Source organism: Macaca thibetana, chromosome 3 (genome assembly GCF_024542745.1).
Source record: "Macaca thibetana thibetana isolate TM-01 chromosome 3, ASM2454274v1, whole genome shotgun sequence".
In the NCBI taxonomy this organism is placed as follows: Eukaryota; Metazoa; Chordata; class Mammalia; order Primates; family Cercopithecidae; genus Macaca; species Macaca thibetana.
Window position 1 is genome coordinate 16488135 of NC_065580.1, and position 23761 is coordinate 16511895.

General features: G+C 40.9%; 1 gene segment (V, D, J or C); it reads right to left on the reverse strand.

Annotated features, from left to right (window-relative positions):
- LOC126951110 (probable non-functional T cell receptor beta variable 7-3) overlaps nt 1-23761 on the reverse strand; it is a 632711-nt gene that overhangs the window by 567351 nt on the left and 41599 nt on the right.

Sequence of the window (23761 nt, forward strand, 5' to 3'; positions counted from 1 at the left end):
AATGGGACTGTGTTCTGTGAAGAACACAGAAGTTAAAGTCACAGCAAAGGACCACCTGGTACTATTTACCTGCAAGCTGGGGTCCAACAAACCAATGAGTGGATGCCACATATGTGATCAGTATTTCTCTGGTCCAGAAAACAAAGAGACACATAGCAAAAGAGCCTTGTGCCCAGGCAGTGCCAGAACAGAAAGGGGAATTTTCTAACTCAAGGCTCATGTTTTATGGGTTGGACACTTGGGGTCAAGGAAGAGAGAACCCTTCTCTCAGTGTGACATTATCTGTCAATGGAGTCACCATTGCACGTGGTGCGCTTGGTCCCAGTGTACTCTATGTGCTCAGGAAGCAGAGCTAAATCACAGCTAAATATTGTCCAATGGAAACTCAAAATAATGTTCTCGGAGATTGTTAGTTTTTGTCAGAATATCATTATAAAATAATTTAGGTGAATGAGTGTATGAGAAAAAAATGAAAATGAATGAACAAATTATGTGGAAACAGACTCTTCCAGCTGGGAAGATTTTTGATGTCATTTCATTATTTTGTCTATCTCCAGGCAGGATTATCCCTAACATGGATCAGGCATCTCTCAGGGTTCTGGAAGTGTTTGAAACCCTTCTAAAGCCATAAAAATCTTTTCTTCTAATTTTTTAAATTTTACTTTAAGTTTTGGGATACATGTGCAGAATGTGCAGGTTTGTTACATAGGTAAACATGTGCTACTCTGGTTTGCTGCACCCATCAACCCATCATCTAGGCTTTAAGCTTCCCAGGCATTAGTTATTCCCCTTAATGCTCTCCCTCCCCTCACCCTCTACCCTCCGACAGGCTCCAGTGTGTTTTGTTCCCCTCCCTGTGTCCATGTGTTCTCTTTGTTTAACTCCCACTAAGTGAAAACATGCGGTGTTTGGTTTTCTCTTCCTGTGTTAGTTTGCTGAGAATGATGGCTTCCTGCTTCATCTATGTCCCTGCAAAGGACATGATCTCATTTTTTTTATGACTGCATAGTATTCCATGATGTATATGTGTCACATTTTGTTTATGCATTCTATCATTGATGGGCATAGCCATAAAATCCTTAGGAGCACCTCCCTCTCTTGAATATTTACCTGTGTACTAAAGAGGAAGTGTTTTAATAGTTAGAGGTTGTAAATTTCCATTAAAAATATACCTGAGCAAAACTATTTTCTAGTGATAAATATCACTGCTTGTCAGGGATGGAGGGAGGCATTGCACAGAGAAATGAGAAAACTCTCTGCGTGATGGAAATGTTCGATATCTTAACAGGGATGGGGATTAGAAGGGTCTATACACATATGTTGCTCCAAAATCACTGATCTGTTCATTTAAAATGTGTAATGTTTATATAATCTATATATTAATAATTTTGGTTTTTAAATATCTGAGGAGATATGCATGCTACATTCTTTAGTTAATTTCATGTAAAGAATCATCAGGCATATATATTTCCACTTCTGTGACTTCTAAGTTCTCAGCTTAAGATTTCTAGGCAGAATGTGTCTGAATCTGCCTTTGTGCATGGCGAGGGTGGAAGGGGCTGTCTGAGATTAACAAAGGGAATCAAGATATTTAGATTCCTATTATAGGCTAGATATTTTATGATACTGAATTATGTATACGGCCTTATAGGTGGACTGTATTAGTCTCATTTTATAGATTAACAAAACAAAAAGCAAACTAAACCTAACCTGTCAAGAGCTGGCCTCAGGTAGCGATGTGATGGCGTTAGAGTGGGAGTCAGGGCTGGGTGTCATGGCGTCTTTTCAGAGTTCTTTCCCCACACTGTCTCCAGGATAAATTCACCTCTGTCTATGATGTTATTGGAGCCAGCAGGTCTGAAAGGGATGTACAGAGCAAATACTCTGATTTTGAAAGTTAGGCATCGCTCTTTATGAAAATGCCTTATAGCACAGAGCTATAAACACAGGGATTAGAGACTGACAGGTCAGAGCTGGACCCCCAGTACTGCATCCTAATAGCCATTTAATATGATCATATTATTTAACATGTGGGTCAGTTCCCTCCTCTCTGTAAAATGAGAATAGCATTTGTGTCTTAAGGCTTTTTCTGACAGTTGAATTTCTAATTAACTGAAATTTTGCAAATGAAGGACTTCTATTTTGTGTGTAGTAAAATGACAATAAAGGATGGAATTATGGTTTTCTTCTGAGTCTTCTCCATGCAGCATAATTGAACCATAAAGGTGCATTGATGTACTCAGAGCCTGCACCTCTGCAAATGACCCTGCCACTCATGTGATGCATGGTTTTATAGAAACAGTCAAATACTATGCATTTATTACCACAGACCTTAAATGTGTTATATACACATACGGAAATAATACCAAAAAAGAAGACAATCTAGCCATATGTGGCAATGTGGATAAACCTGGAGGACATTATGGTAAGTGAGTAAGCCAGACACAGAAAGACAAATACTGCATGACTCTTTTTTTTTTTTTTTTTTGAGATGGAGTCTCACCCTGTTGCCCAGGCTAGAGTGCAATGGTGCAATCTCAGCTCACAGCAACCTCCACCTCCCGGGTTCAAATGATTCTCCTGCCTCAGCCTCCTGAGTAGCTGGGATTACAGGCGCCTGCCACCATGCCCGGCTAATTTTTGTATTTTTAGTAGAGGCGGGGTTTCACCATGTTGGCCAGGCTGGTCTCCAACTCCTGACCTCACGTGATGTGCCCACCTCGGCCTCCCAAAGTGCTGGGATTACAGGCGTGAGCCACCATGCCTTTTTCTACTTTTATGAGGCAACCTAAATAGTCAAAAACTCATGGAAGTAAAAACTAAAACATTGGTTTCCAAGGGCTAGGGATTGGTGGAAATGGGGAGTTGCTGTCAACAGGTACAAAATTCCCAGTTAAGCAGGATGAGGAAGTTCTAGAGATCTACTGTACAGCCTTGTTTCTGTGGACTATGACACTCTGCTGTATACTTACAAGCCTGTTAGGAGGATAGATCTCATATTAAATGTCCTCACTAAAATTTTTTTACAAAGGTGGTAAAAGGAGGTAGGTACCTAAAGAGAAAGATTTTGAAAGAGGACATTTGTATAATTCAGAAACATTGAAGTACTTTGAATTAGCAAAATAATTTAATAAATAACTTTCAAAATAATTCAGTAAATACATTTCAATATTAACTGCCTTAATACTGTCAAAGGCAAGAAATGTACTTTTTAAAAAATTGTCTTATCTGTTTTTCTAAATTTTATTTTTTGCTTCGTTTTTAAATGTATGTGGCACCATCCCTTGTACAAAGCGGGGGGCTTAAACTGTTTATGAAATCAATACATTAACTAATGAATAATAATGGTTTGTGTCTTTTCCCTCATAATAAATTACATCAGGTACAGGAAAACTACACTTTCCTTTAACAACATCCCATTCCCTTTTCTGTGCACTGAGAAAACTCTCTCCTCACACAGCCTTCATTAAAGAGATCACCTGGCCTCATTCATAGCACAGCTATGGTGCAGAAAATTGCACCTCTCTTTTTTGTCTCAATGAAGGATGAGTGAATATGGTTAGCCTGGAAGTTGTATGTTCCTTGGACTTTTCAGCAAAGAGACTATAATGATCATATATAATGCCTACTTTCTCTTCCTACTAATGGGGACCTGGAAAGGGAAGGCCATGTGAGATGACAAATCTGCAGAGTGGGGACAGTGGGCGGAGGTGTTGGAGGAACAGACTTCAGCCAGTTATGTTCTTTTCAATTAACTATTTATTGATACATATTAGATATACATATTTTTTAAGTAGATGTGATCATTGATACATTAATATAATCAAATCATGGTCATTGGAATAGGTATCACTTTAAATATTTGTCTTTTCTTTACCTTAGGAACATTTGAATTATTCTCTTCCAGCTATTTTGAAATGCACAATTGGTTGATGTTAACTACAGTCACCTCACTACTGATCTATCCAACGCTAGATCTGGTTTCTTCCATCTAAGGGTATATGAGACCCAGGAAAGCTGTTTTAGTCAAAAGTATGCACAGTTAGATAACACTTATTTTGCATGATTTCTGTCAGAATCAAAACAGATCTCATAAAGAAGCAGCAGAGGTAACTTGGGAAAGACCTGTTGGATCACCAGATCCTGAGTCCCTCTGGCTGCCAGCATCCCTTTCGTGGTCTTTTTCTGAGTGGAGGCAGGAATGTTTGGGCATTTCCATAGGAAACTTGCCTTTCTATTTACCTCCTCTGCAGGCCATCCTTTGCCCACTGTACCCTTAGGCGGGTCCCTGGCTCTGCTATCCCATGTATCATTCCTGCCCTGAAGAGTCCCAAAACTAAAGGTGGAGCAGGTGGAGCACAGTGTCCACATGTCCATGTCGCACCTTACTTTGCCCACCGCTGTCCCTGCCCTGACACTGATTCCCACGCCCTCGATGCCCCAGCCCCCTTCACTGTCCACTGGCCAGACAGACATCCCTGCCCTGACACTGATTCCCACGCCCTCGATGCCCCAGCCCCCTTCACTGTCCACTGGCCAGACAGACACAGAGACACTCTCTTGTTGGTACAAACTGAGGCCTTTCACACCCCTACCCTTCCCCGGACAGTGAGAGATCTGTGTTTAACTCAGAACCCACTCTGAACGCAAATGGCCCCCACCTGATGCTAGCAGGCAAGCCAGGCATTCTCTTCAGCCTTCTGGGTCACCTGCCCTCCCCTCCCCAGGGTTCCCAGCAGCATTGCAGAGACACAGCGCCTTCAAGTGGCTATAGATCCATAGTCTCAGAGATTAACACCTTATGACCTTATGAGCTCTAGATTGTCCAAATCAGTAACAGAGACCCTGCATCCCACTCCTACAACCCCCACCCTCTCACATACACCCTCTCTAAGCTTTCCCAGATAAGCCAATTTAGGGTTAATGTTTAAATCCTCCCTTAGCCAGTGGAGACAAAAGCGTGCATTAACCATTTTGATTGCAAAATTAATAGTTGTTATGTCATTGCAATTTGTATGATAAGGTGGAAGAGAAGAGCCTGAATAAGACAAGGCTTAGAATTAAACAGCGTGAAGATATCCAGCAGAATGATCTTGGAAAAATACTTAATATCTCCTTTTGATTTATAAGATGCATGTGTCTTCACATTTTGTATTTAGAGTCATTATTACCAAATATAGTGCATTTAATAAAAGGGGCTTCCAGTTTTTACATATTTGATTCTAAATTTATAAAAAGTTTTGAAATAAACAACCCTATTGGCTATAGCTTAGGCAGATTGAGTGGTCTGACGTTTCCCATCACTAGCCAGAAGTGCCTACGAGCTCCCCCAGTGACCCAGTGCCTCTTAGTAATGCAATCCAAAGATAAACTATTTTCATGTGGATGAATCTGCAGGAGAAAATGCACACACATACACACTCACACACAGACACAACACACAAATACACTCACACACACACACACACGGTATCTTCTTATTGCAAGGATGATAAGATTGTCTTACTGAGCACAGCAAATTTTTCTCTCAGCGTTTTAGGTTGGTTTCTGGGATGCACCCCTGATAATGTTTCCAGACACACAAAGATGTGGTTTTGGAAAAGCGTGGTTGTGGTGAGGAATTTCTTTTACTGGATCATGGGACTGGATAAATATTATTATAACATAAATTTCTTTGTTCCGAATGGACATTTGTGAATTCCAGCTTTAGATACAGTTATGGTACTGGGTAGTACTGCTCATTAATCCTGATTGGGAAAACACATTTGCTTGGAATATTGCAGAAATTGTATGGAAAATTGAGACAAGCCATAATGACTCTCTGTTATATTTCAGGTAAAAGGAGCCCCTTTTGAAGGGAAAACAGTAATAGATAATATTTCAGAGCTCTGTATAAATGGACATTAATTTATTCATTTCACAAACATCAAGTAGTATCAATTATATACCCTGAATTTTCCTCTGAATGTAAAGGAAAGAGAATGATACACTACATACAGTACCAGGGAATGTCAGGGTAAGAAGCAAAGAGGAAGGGAGATGTCAGTCAGTCCTTGATAGATGAGCAGTGTCTGGCCCTGTTTGGGGAGAATACAGTTTGTTCCAGGCTGTGGAAATAGCACAAATACACAGGATGTTAAAGCCTGTAAAATCTCTAGAGCCTGTAATTTCCTAACCTGCTGTATTTCCTGCACAACCACACTTGCCTTTCTCTACGCAGATGAACTTTAGAAGACGGGCCCTGGGAAAGTGGGGTGAGCCGAGTCAGAGCTCTGGAAGCTTGAAACGTTTCCATTCCTTGTACCATCTGTCAGTATTTAATTTTTTACCCCCCATTATTGGCAAATGCTAATTTTTTTTAAATAATGTTTTTAAAGTAATCATATATTTTGTCATTTTTGTAACACACAGCACTGCCAATCAGGCATGAGATGAGCCTATAAGTTAATTTCATAATTTCACAGAACTTTACTATTATTTCATCTCCGGAAAGACATGAGTCAATTTCCTTATCATGTATAGCTTGGGTCATGTGCATAATTTCCTGTCATTTTCAAAAAATATGAAAAAGAAATTGAGGACCTCGATATTATCTTTGAAAACCTTAGGTTAGGGACTGCTACGCTAGCCAGTTCTCACCTCCTAACCTCTTTGTCTCTCTTTCCATCTATGATCCCTTGATTCCCCTGGAGCTGTTCTGTCCAAAGATTCTAAAGATAAATTGGAATTACCAGATGATTTTATTCTTTCTTACACGGTCTATCTGTAGTCCACTCTGGAACAGCCAGCTCTGAACAATTTTGTTTTGCATTTGTCTCTTCAAATCTATTTATTGATTCACTGATTCAAAACATGTGATTTTTAATACCTTCCTTGTCAGATATACAATGTCAGGATTAATGGATAAAATGTCCAACAAAGTGCCAACCCGCAGAAAGCTCAAAGCTGAGAAAGATATGCATTTATTTAGTAGATATTTACTATAATCATGGAAGCAACTCTTAAAAACACTGTAGGTGTTCAAAAGTGAAGTCAAGGAAGTGAGGAGCCAAGCCAATGTAAAAATGGTCTATGTGATGAGTAGTCATTAAGAATGATGACAAGATTAGTAGCAGACAGAAGGATAGAATGAGAAGAGAGTTCTGAAGGGAAAGAAGCAAGTGCAGCAAAGAAGGGTCCTGTTCTCACGTCATGTGTGTAAAGGAGCTGGGCTTCAAAGGAGGAAGGAAAATGATCTGGAGGCAGCAGAGAGAAGCCCGAAGAGCAAGGAAGACACCAAAACAATATATAAACACAGAGTAGGTCTCCCGATTTACATTAAAGAATACCCTGAATTTCATTCCGCATCATTCTAATCTTGAAAGTCTTGGCCTTTGAATAACAAAATAGGACAGTGACAAGTGAAACCTGGGCCTCTATGGAAGAACTCGGGTAAACCCAAATTGTCTTGGGCAGGCAAAATACAGGCACATTTTGCAGCAGTTGCCGATGATACACTGATAGGGGTTGAGAAATAATCAGTGTGTAAATACTATTAGAGAAGAAAGACATTATAACTCTTCATGATAAATTGTGAGTGCTGTGTAGAAATGTGTGGCATAAACCAGAAAAAAAAAAAATACAGATTTGGCCGTTCAGGACGCAGCATCAGGGAGGAAAGAGGGCACAGTAAGACTGGCCAGGCCTGTGTATGTTTTTTAACTTTATTTATTTATTTTTTGTGTGTGATTCGGGGTCTTACTCTGTTGCAATGATCATGGCTCACTCCAGTCTCGAACTTCAGGGCTCAAGCAATCCTCTCAACTCAGCCTCCTGAGTAGCTAAGGCTGCCATACCAGGCTACTTTTTAGTATATATATATTTTTAGAGACAAAATCTCACTGTTTCCCAGCCTAGTCTTGAACTCCTCACCTCAAGCGATCCTCCTGCCTCAGCCTCCCAAAGTGCTGAGGTTATAGGCATGAGCCACCATACCCGGCCCTGTGTGCTTTTAGACACCCTGTGTATATTCATATTAATAGTTCCAGAACAGGCAGTGAAGGAGATCTCATCAGTGTCCTGTGAGTGCACACAGACCTTTAGCTAGCACCTGGCTTGCCTTATGCAAGATAGAAACAAATGGATCCCTGTAGGCCAAGAGGGGTAGCTTACTTCTAATGTATTAAACTGCCCGTATTATCCATATTGAAAATCTCTTTAAGTGTAATGTAAAAATCCATATATAAATGTTAAATTGAAATTAGCATTATAAAGGGATGTCCACAATCATAGAAAAGAACTTTCATTTATAATAAAGAGCACTTGTAGGGGAAATTTCTGTTCATGGCTTAGAGTGAGAAGAGAGTGAAGTGGGCAGAGTAGTTCACGAGACATAGCCATCCTCAGGAGCTCCCACTGTTTGGATGGGGGTGGCAAATATAGGAAGGCAGGGAAGCCTACAGTGTGGGTAATTAAGGTTTATCCTACCTGTGTGTGAGTTCTGACCCCACACACAATTTGTGAGAAATTTGCAAAACGCATTTTCTATATTATCTCCTACACAAGATTTTGTATGTTGATATTCTATCGTCTTCTGTCTTTGCCATGCTCCAAACCCACATAATTATTCTTGTGGGGAGGGTGAGGCAGGAAAGACTGCTCAGGATTGCTGGGAGCTGTGGGGAAAAGAGGAAGCACCAGAATTTCTGCACAGGGAGGGGGAGAGTCTGCAGTGCTATGGCTAAGCGACTTGCACAGACACACACGGCCGAGTCCCCCTGCTCTGTGGGCTGGATCTTCCAAGTAGAGAATGGTCCATCAGGCCTCTCAGCTGAGAATCCATCCATGGGCATACCTGCGTCATCTATAATAGATTGGCTCCAGAAGTAACTCAGCAATTCCAGTCCCTGCATGAAGGTCTGTCTGTACCAGAAAAGGAGATTGTGGCCTAAAATTGGCTCACATCTGAGAGTCACTGCTTGTCCCATTTCTGTCACCTCATGCTTGGGTGACTGGATAATGCCAACATCTGTGCATGCTATAAAAGAAGGCAAAATTAGGAAACAGAATAAGGAAAACACAGGAAGTCATCTAGACAGAGGCCCAGCATGAGGATGATAAATATGTGAGGACTCTCTCGCTACCAGGATACAAAGGGACACGCAGAGGGTCCAGGAGTCCATGGCAGAGTGAGAGCAGATGTGGCACATTCCAGACCAGGGCCCTTATGAACATGAGCGAAAAAAGATACTTTCGGACATTTTACCCCCACAAGACGCATCTGTCAGTGACATCACTGAATGGGCCACCACCCCCAACTTGAAAGCTCCTTTAAGTGGAGGCTACATTTTTGGGAGATGAATCAGGCAGGACTGAAGTCAGCTATAATTGATCTGAGATACAGAGGCACATTTGCAGAGGGTCCCTGTAGATTTGCTTTGATATTGTCAATTCATAGCACCTTCTCCATAACATGACTTACCTAGGAGCCTGCCAACTATATCCATCTGCACCTCAAGCTCCAAGTATTTAAAGATGAACTCATTGCCTTATTGCAAGCCAACTTCTCTGCAAACTCTCCTATATCTCTCACTGGTGGCTCTGTGCTCCTAGTTCTTCAAATGCCCTTAAACGAGTTAGAAGTTAGCATCTGAGTTACCCAGGAAGAGCAAGCACGTCAACTGCATTGTTAAAGATACTGGAGCTGGATCGGTGTCCCAAAAGCTTATTAGATTTCAAAGCTCTTCTTTGCAGTGAAGGGCCTCTCTGAGTTTATTGATCCTTGAACTCTATTGAATTTGCAAAGCCCAGAGCACAGAATCTCTCACATTCTCTATCCACACAATCAGTCAGAAACAAGATGGTCTTTTTCACAAAGATTTGGAAATTAAATGCTCCAGAGTTGATTTACATCTTATTCTTACCTCTAGCAAAGCTCAGCATTTCTTAATCTTTACACCTGGCCTTTTTCTTATAAAGGAATCTTGCATCTCACTAACTGACTTCCTCTCAGGGTGTAGAGTGTACACAGCTGAGAGAACCTCTGCTCTGTGGGTTGGTCAACTAGGTTATTTGCTAACGAAGAAGGAGCAGTTTAAGGTCACGTTTTCGCTGTTGGCACAGAGGCATACCGCTGAGTCCCCTGCAACCCAGGGCACTTGCCAATCCTAAGGAGCAAATAGTTGATGGATGAGCTTGTGTGACCTGAGGTGTCTGTTTCCTTGTGGGCTCCATCCCTTTGTTGTGTGTGTTAGATCCAGAATGTGAAACAGTGGTCATCAATCAGTTTTCAAGGTAACCAACATGTTTTCCTCCCTGTTACCAGGTGCCTATGTTTGGTAGGCAGAACGATGGCCCTTCAACTATGCCCAGGCCGAATCCCTGGAACCTATGAATGTGTTGAATTACCTGATAAAGGGGAATTAAAGTTCCACGTGAAGTGAGATTGCCAATCAGCTGACCTCAATATAGAGGCCCAATGTAATCACAAGGGTCCTAAAATATGGAAGAGGGGGGATGAAGAGTGAGTGTCAGAGTGATGCAGAGTGAGCAAAGGCTCAGACAGTCCTTGTTGACTTTGAAGATTGAATGGGGTCATGAGCCAAGGAACACTGGTCACCTCTAGAAGCTGAAAAGGAGAGAAAACAGTTCTCCCTGAGAGCCTCGGGAAGGAATGCAGCCCCGCCAACACCTGGATTTTAGCCCAGTAACATCCATTTTGGACTTCTGACCTCCGGAACTGTAAGGTAATACTTGTCTGGCAGTAAGCCACCAAGTTAGTGGTACTTCGTAACAGCAGCAATAGAAATTGAGTACCTTGTAGCAGCCATGGGACTCATGGGAGAGAGAGGCAGAAGCCGGATACAAAATACTGGTAGAGTCAGATATGCGATCACGTGGGAAAACCTGAAATCAAGCCAGGCGAAACAAACCAACAAACAAAACTTTTATATGCCCAGACCCCACCTTCTTCCAGGGACACAGAGGCATCTGGAGTAACAGACTTAGAACTAGATTGGGGCATTTTCCTGCTCAGAGCAAAAGTTCTTGGGGGAGAAAATTCTGTCCTACTCCACCCTAAGCCTTGCTAATAAGTGTATATGCTGCTGGTAGCATCATTGTGATTGAAGCTCCCTCAGGACAAGCTCCGTCTGACATGGTCCAGGATAGCACCTCCAATTCTACCTGCTCTTCCCTCTACACTCAACAGAACAGGTAGGGCTGGCCTCGGCTGGCTTGGGGCCAGGCTCTGCAAGGCTCCTGTGACACAAAAACTGCTTCTCTGCTTTCCCCAGACCAGATCATGGGTGCTGCACCACCCAGCTCTTTGTGCCTCCACGTCTTCAGTGAGCTCGGAGGTGTATCCACTTGCAAGCACACCTGCCACTCAGAGCCCCATTCAAATCTCAATTTAGAGCAAAACCCATCTCCGCATCAATAGAGGCAAAAGGGTTGGTCTCTAATCCCCTTATCCTCAGCCTTCATTGCAGACACCTCCAACCCAGATCCCTGAATCTAGGTCCACCTCTAGGGTTTTCATTAAGGATCCTCCAGGGAGGAATCCCATCCCCTCCCCCATAGACTTCGGTTGACAATGAAACCACAGTGCCTCCTAGTGCCAGTAGGCAGGAACAGCACAAATGTGCTCTTTGTCAAGACATAGAGAACTTGCGCTTCCCTTGATTGAGCCGTGGGGAAACGAGATATCATAATTTGTTGGCGTTGGAGGGTCATAAAACGATGTTATGACCTAAGATGAAACCTCCTGAGAGATGGACATTACAGTCTGACGGATGGAGACATAATATCAGTTTCAATATCCATAAACAACCTGGCTCAGATGGGAGAGCAAAAAGACCGGCCAACACTGTCTTTAATCAGAATTTAACCCATTCTCTCTCCCCTCCGAATTACAGGCCATCCCTGTAAAGAAAAGAAAGTTCCCCACTGATCTCAGTGCATTTCGAAAAAGCACCAAAAAATCTGCCTTTGTTCTCAGTAGCCAGGATGAAAAGGAGATGATGAAGAGAGATGAATCTCAGATGAAGAGGAGACTAAATAAAATAACTTATTTCTCTTCCCACATGGAATTGCTTTCTATTGGCAAGCAATAGAAAGAATAAAACTAGAGCATTACTTTAGGGAAGTTCCCCAAAATGGAAAATGTGGAGCAAAGCGTTTTCCCAGAAGACTAGGTTTAAGTAGGAAAGATGATATAAGTAGACTTCCTCTAGTTCTGACCCCTGCCCCTCAGGTGTGCTCAAAAAACACGGCACAAATGTGTCACAATAATGCAGAAATGAAGTGTAAACCACAAATAAAATTTAAGGCCCCCCAGTCATCTGAATGGACTTCTACCCAGCCAGGGCTCTTTTAAAATTTAACCTGAGAGACAACCAGTTATCAACCAGAAAAATTTTAAATCTACCTTTAAGCTGGAGCCTCTCCCCATTCCTGCCTCCAGTTGTCTGCCTTTCTGGCCAAAACCAATGTATCTCTTAACTGTGTTTGATTGAAGTCTCAAGTCTCATGTCTCCCTAAAATGTAGAAAACCAAGCTGCACCCTGACTACCTTGGGCACTGTTCTCACTACCTCCTGAGGGCTGTTTCATAGGCCATGGTCACTCATATTTGGCTTAGAATAAATGTCTTCAAATATTTTACATAGTTTGACTCTTCATCAACAGAAATTAATTCCATGTTCACTTTGTGCTCTCTGATCAAGTCTAAATATTCACTCTCTATTCTCATCTTGTTGCATGACCCAATGAAGCATCAAAGATTATGTAATAAATAACATAAAAATACTCAAATGATAAAATCTCAAAACCAAGTGAGGGTCCCAACTTGATTATAAATCCACTTCAAGTTTTTAAAAAGTCCTTCCTTGAAATTAAAGTTTCTGTATAACGTCTCTATGCTATTTAAGTCAAATATCAAACAAATCACAGACTAAGAATCTGACATTAAAATTCAAAGAAAATTAAAACCTCAAATAAAATGTTTTGACTTTAATCTGTATAATTACAGAAGAGGGAACTCAGATTAACGCTTTTGTTATTATTTGTGTACTTAGGTAAAACAACCACACTGACAAACTGCAACTAATTCGTATCCTAAAGATACAATGAGGAATGACTGGGCCAGAATCTTGGAGAAGGCAGGAGCCTGGGGAGTGAGCACAGCAGTCACTGCTGTTAGGGGCATTTGCTGATCCCAGCTCAGCACTTAGGAAGCTGACTCACAGGCCAGGGGGGTAAAGGCAAAGACCAGAACTTACTTAATGTGACCATTGAGGGACTTGAATAGAATCAATGAAGTAGAGGGAAGCCTGTCCTCCAGGTGCTCTAGGACGCCTCAAGCCTTGAATTCTGTTTCAGGGAGTCCTGGATTGTTTATGCATCCATGCCCTTTAAAAAGCACAATAAAATTATCTCTGGAGAAAGTATATCCATCCTAGACCAGAAATTATTTCTACAACCGTAGTGTCTGGCACGATGTCAAAAATAATCAGGTTTATAAGGAAAAATACAAACAAATGACTGAGAAGCAGTACACACACAAAAATGTCCACAAAGACCACAGAGGTGAAAATAAGCAGGCAGACTGAAATAACTGAGTGTCCTATGCTCAACAAAATAAAAGATACACTCAAAAAATGTTATGAGGGAATGACTAACCATAAAAGATGACCTCATAGATTAGAAAAAGAACCAAATGAAAATTCTGGCAAGGAAGTGGAGGATGGTCATGGTCACCCACCACCGGGCTGAGGTGTTATTAGCTAGGTAAATTGCAGAGAAGGAAGGGAGATGTGCAGTAAGTTCATGGCCATCAGTTAGGACCTGCAGTCAGGCGGATGGAAAGGGAAGTCAGGAGGGGCTGAGGGACAGTGACAGTCCTTCAGAAGATTCCCAGAAAACTGCATTTCCAAACATTCTAACCAATCCTTCAGAATGATTTCTAGTACAAGAGAGTCTGAGCAGAAGCTAGGGTAGAGACTATAGTTGGACACACACAGTGCATTAACAGAGGGGGGCAACTGGACCAGGGGCAGTTAATTGCTTCTGAAGTTCTTTCAGGAATATCTAATGCACTTATGTATCAGTCTGTTTTCATGCTGCTGATAAAGACATATCCAAGACTGTGAAGAAAAGTATGTTTAATTGGACTTACAGTTCCACATGGCTGGGGAGGCCTCAGAATCATGGCTGGAAGCAAAAGGCACTTCTTACATGGTGGCGACAAGAGAAAATGAGGAAGAAGCAAATGTGGAAACCCCTGATAAACCCATGAGATCTCGTGATACTTGTTCACTATCATGAGAATACTATGGGAAAGACCAGCCCCCATGATTCAATTACATCCCCCTGGTCTCTCCTACAACACATGGGAATTCTGGAAGATACAATTCAAGTTGAGATTTGTGTGGGGACACAGTCAAACCACATCAACTAAGAGCTATTTTAATATATGAGGACAGACAAGTGAAGGTGTCCTCATCAGTCTCTGAACTAGCTGACCCAGCCGTATATAATGTTGGGATATGTTTGTTACATGGAAGAGGTAGAGAGCTCTGGAGTAGCAGAGTTGGTTTTGAGCTAATATTTTGGACTCATTGCCAGGATATCCATTTGAGTGCATTTCTTGGAAATTTAAAGGGTGCTGAATGAAGTAGTTGAAATTATCAACATCATCATCATTAACATTACTCGTATTAACGTATTTTCCCAAAAACAGGGGAAAAAGATTTCCAAACACATAGTACCTGTTGAGATTTGGTTGCATAACACATCCAATGAGAGGTCTAGAGGAGGCTCCAGAGTCAGGGTATCACCAAGGATAAGATTCAAATCATTCATATGCCGACAACTGCAGAGGGAGAGCCTGCTGTTTGTCACTCACATACAATCATTGTCTGTATTATTAAAACATGTTTATTGACTACATGTTTTTATTTTTCAAATTTATGTATTTTTTAAATGATATAAAATATTGTTTCATTTTAAAAATAGAACAACTATTAGTACCCCAGAAGACTAAGTCTGTGATAAGTCACTTTCAGTTTTGGTTTCTTGAACTCTCACCGAGAGGTGTTTCAAATTCCTTAGATATATTTTCAAATAACAAATGCAATCTTCATGTTTTAAGAAATAGTTTATTTCCAGCCAGGTGCAATGGCTCATGCTTGTAATTCCAGCACTTTGGGATGCCGAGAAGGGTGAATCACTTGAGGTCAGGAGTTTGAAATCAGCCTGGCCAACATAGCAAAATCCCGCCTCTACTAAAAATACAAAAATTAGCTGGGCATTGTGGCACATGTCTGTCATCCCAGCTACTGGGGAGGCTGAGGCAGGACAATCACTTGAACCCAGGAGGCAGAGGCTGCAGTGAGCCTAGATTGCACTGCTACACTCCAGCCTGGGCAATGGAGCAAGACTCCATCTCAAAACCAAAAAGAAAAGAAAAGAAAAGAAAAAGTTTATTTCCTTCCACTGTATGAATCCTAGCTATATCTGAAAACTCGCTTCTTCCCTGGGAGGATGAGGAATAAGGAAAGGCCGCTGTGAGCTGATAGAGAGGAGAGAGCCCTGCAGTTTTCTGCACAGGAGGGAAGTGTCCCTGCATCGCTGTGGCTAAGCTGCTGGCACAGAGATACACGGCCGAGTCCCCAAGCTCTGCAGGCTGGATCTTGAGAGTGGAGTTTACTCCTTTGAGCCTCTCTGCAGAAAATCGATCCTTAGGCAACTGTGAATCATCTACTACATCGTTATTGCGAAATTGAACCAGAAGCTCCGGGCCCTGTCCCAGGATCTGCCGGTACCAGTAAAGGGTAGCATGGCCAGATACAGGATTGCACCAAAAAGTCACAGCCTGGCTTTTCTCTATAACCTTATATCTGGGGGACTGGGCAACTCCAGCTTCTGTGAGTTCTGTGAAGGAAAAAGACAGAATTTGAAAATAGAAGGAAATGATTGAAATAATCACTGAGAGACCCAATGTGATCATGGTGTTCTTAGGACTCACCTGCTCCCAGAAGACAGAGGGCCGCCCAGCAGAGGAGCCTGGTGCCCATGGCAGGCTCAGGGCAGGATAGGAGTTTTGCCCAATCAGGGTCACTGCGAACAGGAGCAGAGGAGGAGGGACGTCCCTGTCCTCTCATGGCAGTTTCCACAGTGACATCATTGCCTCCACAAATGCCTACCTTCTTAGAAACCAATTATTATAAACTAAAACAGAGCACAAAGTTGCTTTACCATATTCACAGACTGTGTAAGTTCAGCCATGTCCTCACTCACATCTGTAGGGCTTCTGGATTGGATCTCCTACTCCATCTCTGGGCCCATCCTCTGCTGGATGTTTCGAGTTGAAGGCAACTCAAAACAGAGCTATCAATTAGTGACCTTTTTGTCTTATCAGCAATTATCCTTCTCTTTGGGCATTTCTCTTTTACTAGGTTCTCTATCTTCCAGGTCCTATGCGTTTAGAAGCTGGGGTAATTGACACGAATTTATCCTAGAAGCTTGTTGAACTAGCTGACACGCTGTAAGCTAAAGGGATAAAATAATATGCTGGGCACAAAGTTGGAAGGGTTCATTTTTAGTGAAGGCCCATAAGCAGTTTCCTCTTTGCTGTTATCATTCATGATGCATTGTGTACCAAGCCTTCATCACGGTTCTGCCCATAGTTTTGGGTCACCAATGTAATGAAAGTAAGTTCTCATTTTTTATCAAAGATGAGTGGGGAATTCTCTTATCCCTGAAAATATCAGTATATATTGTAAGAAATGCAAAGTCAAACAGACTTGCTGAAATCTAAAAATAACCTTATAGCTACACCTCTGGTGTAAATTACAGTTGAACAGTAGTGGTCATTATCTGTTGTTTGTTTCTAATGGGGCAACATTAGTCACAAACACATTTTTATTCCTTGCCTGAGTAAAAGAAATAAAAGGAGTTAGGGGATGGTGCTCCTTAGAGTTGGCATAAGACAATAACACAAGGAGATGCATGTCCAGAGAGGTGGGAACGAAGATATATGTGTTCAGTGAGGTGCGCCCAGAGATATTCCGACAAACCGGTAAAACCTAGGGGATGCATGTCAAGGTTATCAGGTGAATACCTGTGGGTATAGAATTACCAGAGCCATCCACTTCTGTCATAAATCATTTATTACTGAGGCCAAAAGCTGCTGGTTTGAGTCCAACTCATGTAGGCACCAAGCAATAATTGCATGATGGAAAATTTCTTCACATTAAGGGGTCACTACCTGCTCCATCTTTGTGACCAGGGTTATAGTTCTGGGTGACAACAGCATTCGGGGGATGGAGGCTGGTAGCTGGAAACAGGACTTATCTGTCTATCAAACCTATCAGTCACAGGACCTACATGTGGTGTGCTTGCGTGTGAGGCATGCCAAGTCCGGGGAGGACATTCCTCATTGCTCCCAGGCCTCATCTGCTTCCTGGGCAGCACAACTGAGAAATCCACAACAGAATTCTTGTCAAGGCAGGAACCGGTCATTGTGCTGCTCAGGGAAGAAAAGGCCAGAGCCCTGGGAAATCTGGTTTTTGTTAAGGATATCTGTAGTGTTACTACCCGCAATTTGGAATAGCCTGTCTGGCATAAACTAGAATTGTCCACTCTCCTATATTTCCCTTACATCATCATATACATTGTCCAGGGCATGACTAGAATAGGTAAGGTGTAAGGTACAGGTGCTTTGCTCACATTTCTCTGAATTCTCCTGAGGAGGCAGTTATTTTCCCTTTGCATGGGTCTCTGAGCGTTTAGGCTGGCTCCTGGTTCTCCTCCATCTACTTCCTAGGCAAGCCCAGAACAGTCTCCACTCAAAGATTTGCTACAGTTCAGATTTTACTGCTGAGCAGAACATACCAGCACCAATGAATATAAAGGGTTTTTTTTTTTTTTTTAATATCTCACATTTCACCGACTACTCACAACTTCTGCAAACAAGATACTGGATACTAGGATACACACTTTTCCTTTAAACTTAACATCTCAGGCAGCACTGAGCCCTGTTTCAAAAACATTTGAGCATCATCAAACCCCAGTGCCTTCTGATGGCCAGTGGTTCAGTGTCACTGGACTCAGGTCCTTGGTCCATGGCTTAGAGATACTGGTGGTACTTCTATACATCTTCAATAGAATCAGGGCTAATATAGGACAGTGTTTGTGAGAAACCAGGGAAAATGTTTCTCAGTTCTTTCTATTCTTACTGTCTTGCTAGAGCCTGTCCTATAGTTTAGGTATGGTTTGTTCCCACCAAAACTCATGTTGAAGCTTGTTCCTCAATGTAGCAATGTTGCTGCAGGCACATTGCTCACATTTCTCTGGGGTAGTGTGAGCCTTATGGGAGTTGAACCTTATAGGAGTTGTTTGGGTCATGGAGGTAGATCCCTCATCAAAGATGAATGCCAGGAGTCAGTTCTCTCTCTCCAGGATCTGGATTAGTTACCATAAAAGCAGGGTGTTATAAAGTGATGGTGTTGCTCATCCTGGCTCTCCCTGCACAGGCCTGCTCCTTCTTCCACTTCTCTTCCATATTATGACACAGCACAAAGCCCTCAAAAGAAGTCCAGCAGATGTTGATGCCCTATTGGCCTTTCCAGCCTCCAGAATTGCAAGCCAAATAAAGCCCTTTTCCTTATAAATTTCTTTATACATTTTCCCAGCCTCAGCTATTCTGCTATAGCAGCAGAGGACAAATTAAGACAGCCTCTCTCCTTGTTGCACAAATAAATATTGTCCAGCCTTAACTTTGGAAAATCACTACTCTTCTCTTTACATTCAGTCACCTTTGAAAGTTCTTGAGTTTTCAGCCAAACTGTAGAATACTCAGAATTGGTTGACACAGAGTAAATAGTCCTGTGTATTTGCTAAAAGTCCTCTTGACATGCATTAGTAAGTTTTGCACTGGTCTCAGAGATACCAAGCTGCTTTGTCCTCAGACTGCAAATTCTCTTGTCTTCTTTTGGGACTTTCTTAAAAATCATAGCCTGTTTCCTATAAAAAAAAAAAAAAGTATACTCTAGACTAAAAAAAAGTATACTCTAGACTAAAAGATACCTTATTTTATATATTTATTTTATGGTAATGACATAATATTTCAAAGATATTGAAAATGAATATAAGAAATACCCAACAATGTTATCATTCTGAAATAACAACAACATTTTATTTTGGTCTGCTAATATTTTTCTTCAATTTTTTTTAAACTGAGAATCTACGGAAAAGGTGAGAGAATAATGAAACAAACAGAATATTAAAATATATGTCTGTGTGCCGATTGTACATCTTGTGACTTTTGCTTTATCTCTCTATACATATATTGCCCTCAATTTCTGAAGCATTTTATCCTTAATACTAAAATGGGTCTCCTAAAAAATTGGCATTATCTTATATAACCACAAATGTCACTGTTACACTCAAAACGTTAGCATTCATATAGCATTGTCATCTAGTACATGCTTCACACTCAAATTTCTCTGTTTGTCTCAACATGTCCCTTGGTTTTGATTCACTTTTCCTCTAGAACAAAATCAAAGATCATGTATTTCACGAGGTTATCGGTTCTCCTTAGTTACTTTTAAATTATACATCTCTTCCATCTACTTGTTATATTTTCTGTTTTTCATGATTATAAGTTTTCGAAGTGTCCAGGTCAGCTTAGTTGTAAAATGGCCCACAACAAGAATTTCTATACTATTGGAGGCTAATTACTTGGCAAATATACACCATAGATGATGTGTATTTCCTATTGCATCTGGTCAATCACAAGAATGTGGAATGTCATTTTTATGCTGTTTTGTCAATGCATATTTGAGGTAACTGACACCAGATCTCTTCATTTTTAATATGTCTTTTACCTTCTGTAACTGAGTAGTAATCCATGGAGTGATGCATTGGAAAAATGTACATATCTTGTTCCAGTCCCAAAAGCATATAAAAAACATGGTTGAAAATTCCTTCAAACTGGATAAAGTCAGCAATATCCAGGTACGGAAAGCTCAGAGGTTGCCAGTTAAATTCAAACCAAAAGGAGTTCCCTAAGTCACAACATGTATTAGCTAATTTTCACGCTGCTGATAAAGACATACCAGAGACTGAGAAGAAAAAGAGGCTTAATGGACTTATAGTTCCACATGGCTGGGGAATCCTCACAATCACAGCAGAAGACAAGAAGGGGCAAGTCATGTCTTACTTGGATGGCAACAGGAAAAGAGAGAGCTTGTGCAGGGAAACCCCCATTTTCAAACCATCGGATCTAAATGAGACTCATTTAGTATCACGAGACAGCAGGAAAGACCCGCCTCCATAATTCAATCACCTCCCACAGGGTTCCTCCCACAACACGTGGGAATTGTGGGAGTTACAATTCAAGATGAGATTTGGGTTGGGACACAGTCAAACCATATCACAATGTAATCAAATTATCAAACATCAAAGGCAAAGAATACTGAAAGCAGCAAGAAATAAGAAACATCACATTCAAGGGATCCCCAATACAGCCTTCAGCAGATTTCTTAGCAGAAACCCAACAGGGCAGGAGAGTAGAGTCGTACAATTCAAAGTGATTAAGTTAAAAAAAAAAACAACTGGTAGCTCTGGCATCTACTGACGGTCTTTGTCTATAATTATGTTGATAGTTACATTGACTCTCCATTTAGATATATCAATTAGCATTATTTGGTAATGAAAAGATGCTCACCTAAAAATTCTTATTATTATAGCCTCATAGATTTTTAAAACTTTGATTTCTGCCAAAAGATGTTCTAGCACTTTCCCTGCCCCAGTTATGAATAAATCATTTATGCTTTGTTCCTTTCAGAAGGAATAACATTTAGAAATAAAATACTGTGCCTATTGCTATTGGGAACACAAACAAAGAACAAATAAAGCAATTAGTCAATTTACTTTGTATTGTTTCTTAGACCGTTCCTTAGATAGAGAAGTACTGCACTAAAAACACTACCAACTACAAATCTCCCGAATGAAGTTCAAAATCAATTTCTTTTAGCATTGTCACAGTACACCAACATAATTCTAAAGTCAAGAGAGACCCCCAAAAAAAAATCAGACAAAAAAGTACCTCCAAAGAAGGTGTGCAAATTGCTCATAGGCATAAGAAAAGACACTTAACATTTTTAGTCATTAGAGAAATGCAAATCACTACCACAGTGAGATATTATCCACACTGACTAGGATGGCTATACAAAATAGCAATAATCATCTTAATAATATCTTTGAAAAGAAAAATAAGAAATAAGTACTGGCAATTCTATGAAGAAATTTGACATTGCTGGTAGGAATCTAAAATTGTGCAGCTGCAACAAAAAACCACTCTGGTAGTTACTTAAAAGGAGAAACATAGAATTACCAAATGACCCAGAAGTTTCATTCCTAGGCAGAGACCAAAAGAATTGAAAACAGAGAATCAAACAGATATTTTCAGGGCAATATGCTTTGCACCATTATTCCCAATATCTACAAGGTGGAAACAACCCAAATGTTAATCAATCAATGAATGAATAAACAAATGTGGTATATATATACAACAAAATATTACTGAGAAATGAAAAAGAATGAAGTTCTGATAAATGCTAAAACATGAATGCACCTTGAAAGCATTGTGCTAAGTGAAAGAAACAAGACACGAAAGGAAAAGTAGTGTATTATTCCACATAAATCATCTACAATAGGCAAATTCATTTGGAAAGAAATTAGATTAGAGGTTAGCAGAAAGAGGGGGAATGCAGAGGTATTCTTTTGTGGGTATTGAGTTTCTGTTTGAGGCAATGAAAAAAAATTTGGAAGCAGATAATAGTGACAGTTCCACAACATAGTGAATGAACTTAATGCTGCTGAACTGTACAATTTAAAAATAAAGTGACAAAATTATATGTTACACATATTTCCCCCACCCACCCACCCTTTTTTTTTTTCTTTTTTTGAACTGGAGTCTCACTCTGTCACCCAGGCTGGAGTGCAGTGACACAATCTCGGTTCACTGCAACCTGTGCCTCCGGGTTCAAGAGATTCTCCTGCCTCAGCCTCCTGAGTAGCTGGGATTACAGGTGTGAACCACCGTGCCCGGCCCACTTTTTTAAAAGATTTTTTTTAACAAACTACCTTTGCAATAGGAAAAATAAATACTTAAAGTTGAATTCTCCATGATTGAACCTAAAAACAAGAAAAGGAACCCAGATGATTTATACACAGTGATAATTTCTCAAGAAATGCTATTAGTCACAATATATCCCACAGTGGGTTTTCCGACGTAGTTGTCATTATCTCTTGCAGTGGATATATAAGCAGTTTTCATTAGTCCAAATGTCTAGTCAAATTTAGGACTATTACTCCTTTGAAAAGTTTCTGATCTAGTAATTTTTGAATCATAACTTATTATTTCAGGTTGCTATATTCTGATTATAAGTAAGGTTAAAAAGTTATTCTCATGTTTAGTGGTAACTTACATTCACTTGTGTGAATTGCCTATTCAGCTTCACTATTGCCATTTTTATTGGGCTGTCTTCTTATTAATGAGAATGTTTTACTCATTTACACACTAACTTTATTAGAAAAGGACACCTATGCTACAGAAAAAATAAAATAAAATAAAACAAATCCTAAAATCTCAGTGGCTGAACTCTATCAGGTCTTACCTCTCATGACCACAAAACCCAGTAGGGCATGAGTAGCTTTTTTCCATGGCTGTCCACCAAATTATGACCCAGGGAGCCAAGTTGCTTCCAGTTTATAATCTGTGCCATGAAGCTCCCAAATTCATCCAGACGTGGCAAAAGAGAGTTGAAGAGTGTCTGTGCAGAAAAGAGTTGAGAGCAGGCTTGAGACTGCCTGCTTGCAAGATTGGACTTTGGCTATCTTTGGCAATTTGACTGGCGAGCAGTGCCTGGCACTGACAAAATTTCTCCTGAGAGAAGAGGCTCATTGTGCCTAGACTGCTGTTGCAAACAGTATTGTACTGAACACCAGATTTCTTCTGGAGTCTGAATTTTTGGTTAATGCTAGGCAGTATGTACTTGTGACCAGCCTCCTCTAAAACCTCATGATTGCTGAGTCTCTGATGGACTCACCTGGCAGAAGCACTGGACATGTGTTAATGCGTTTTTGCTACTGAGTGAAACAAGAACCCTGTGTGACCCCCCTGGGAGGAAGAGAGCATAAGGAGGCCTGAGTTTGGGTTCCTCCAGATTCCACCTGTGTGTTTTCTCCATATGATCCGCTGCTGACAACTTACTATGACATGTTAAAAAATCTTAGCTGTGAGTACAGCTCTATGCCATATGCCAAATCTCTAAACATGGGAGGACGCTCAGGGACCCTCAGCACAGAGCTATAGGATATTTTTAACGGCTAGACTTGAAATTGGGCTAGCATTATTTTTACTCACCTCCCACTATTCAGAACCTGGTGACATGCTCCCAGCCCTCTAAGTGCAGGTGAGGCCAGGAAGCATAGAGGAGCCATAGGTGAACCTGAGTCTTCTTTGTCACACTGATTTTTCTTCATCTGCATCCTCAATTTTTTCCCGTGCTGTGGCTTAACATTTCATTTCTTATACTATGTTTTGGTGTACAAAAGTTTAGTTTAAGGCAACTGGAGTTAGGATTTTTTTTTTTTTTTTTTTTTTTTTTTTTGAGACGGAGTTTTGCTCTTGTTGCCCAGGCTGGAGTGCAATGGCACAATCTCGGCTCACTGCAACCTCCGCCTCCCAGGTTCAAGCGATTCTCCTGCCTCAG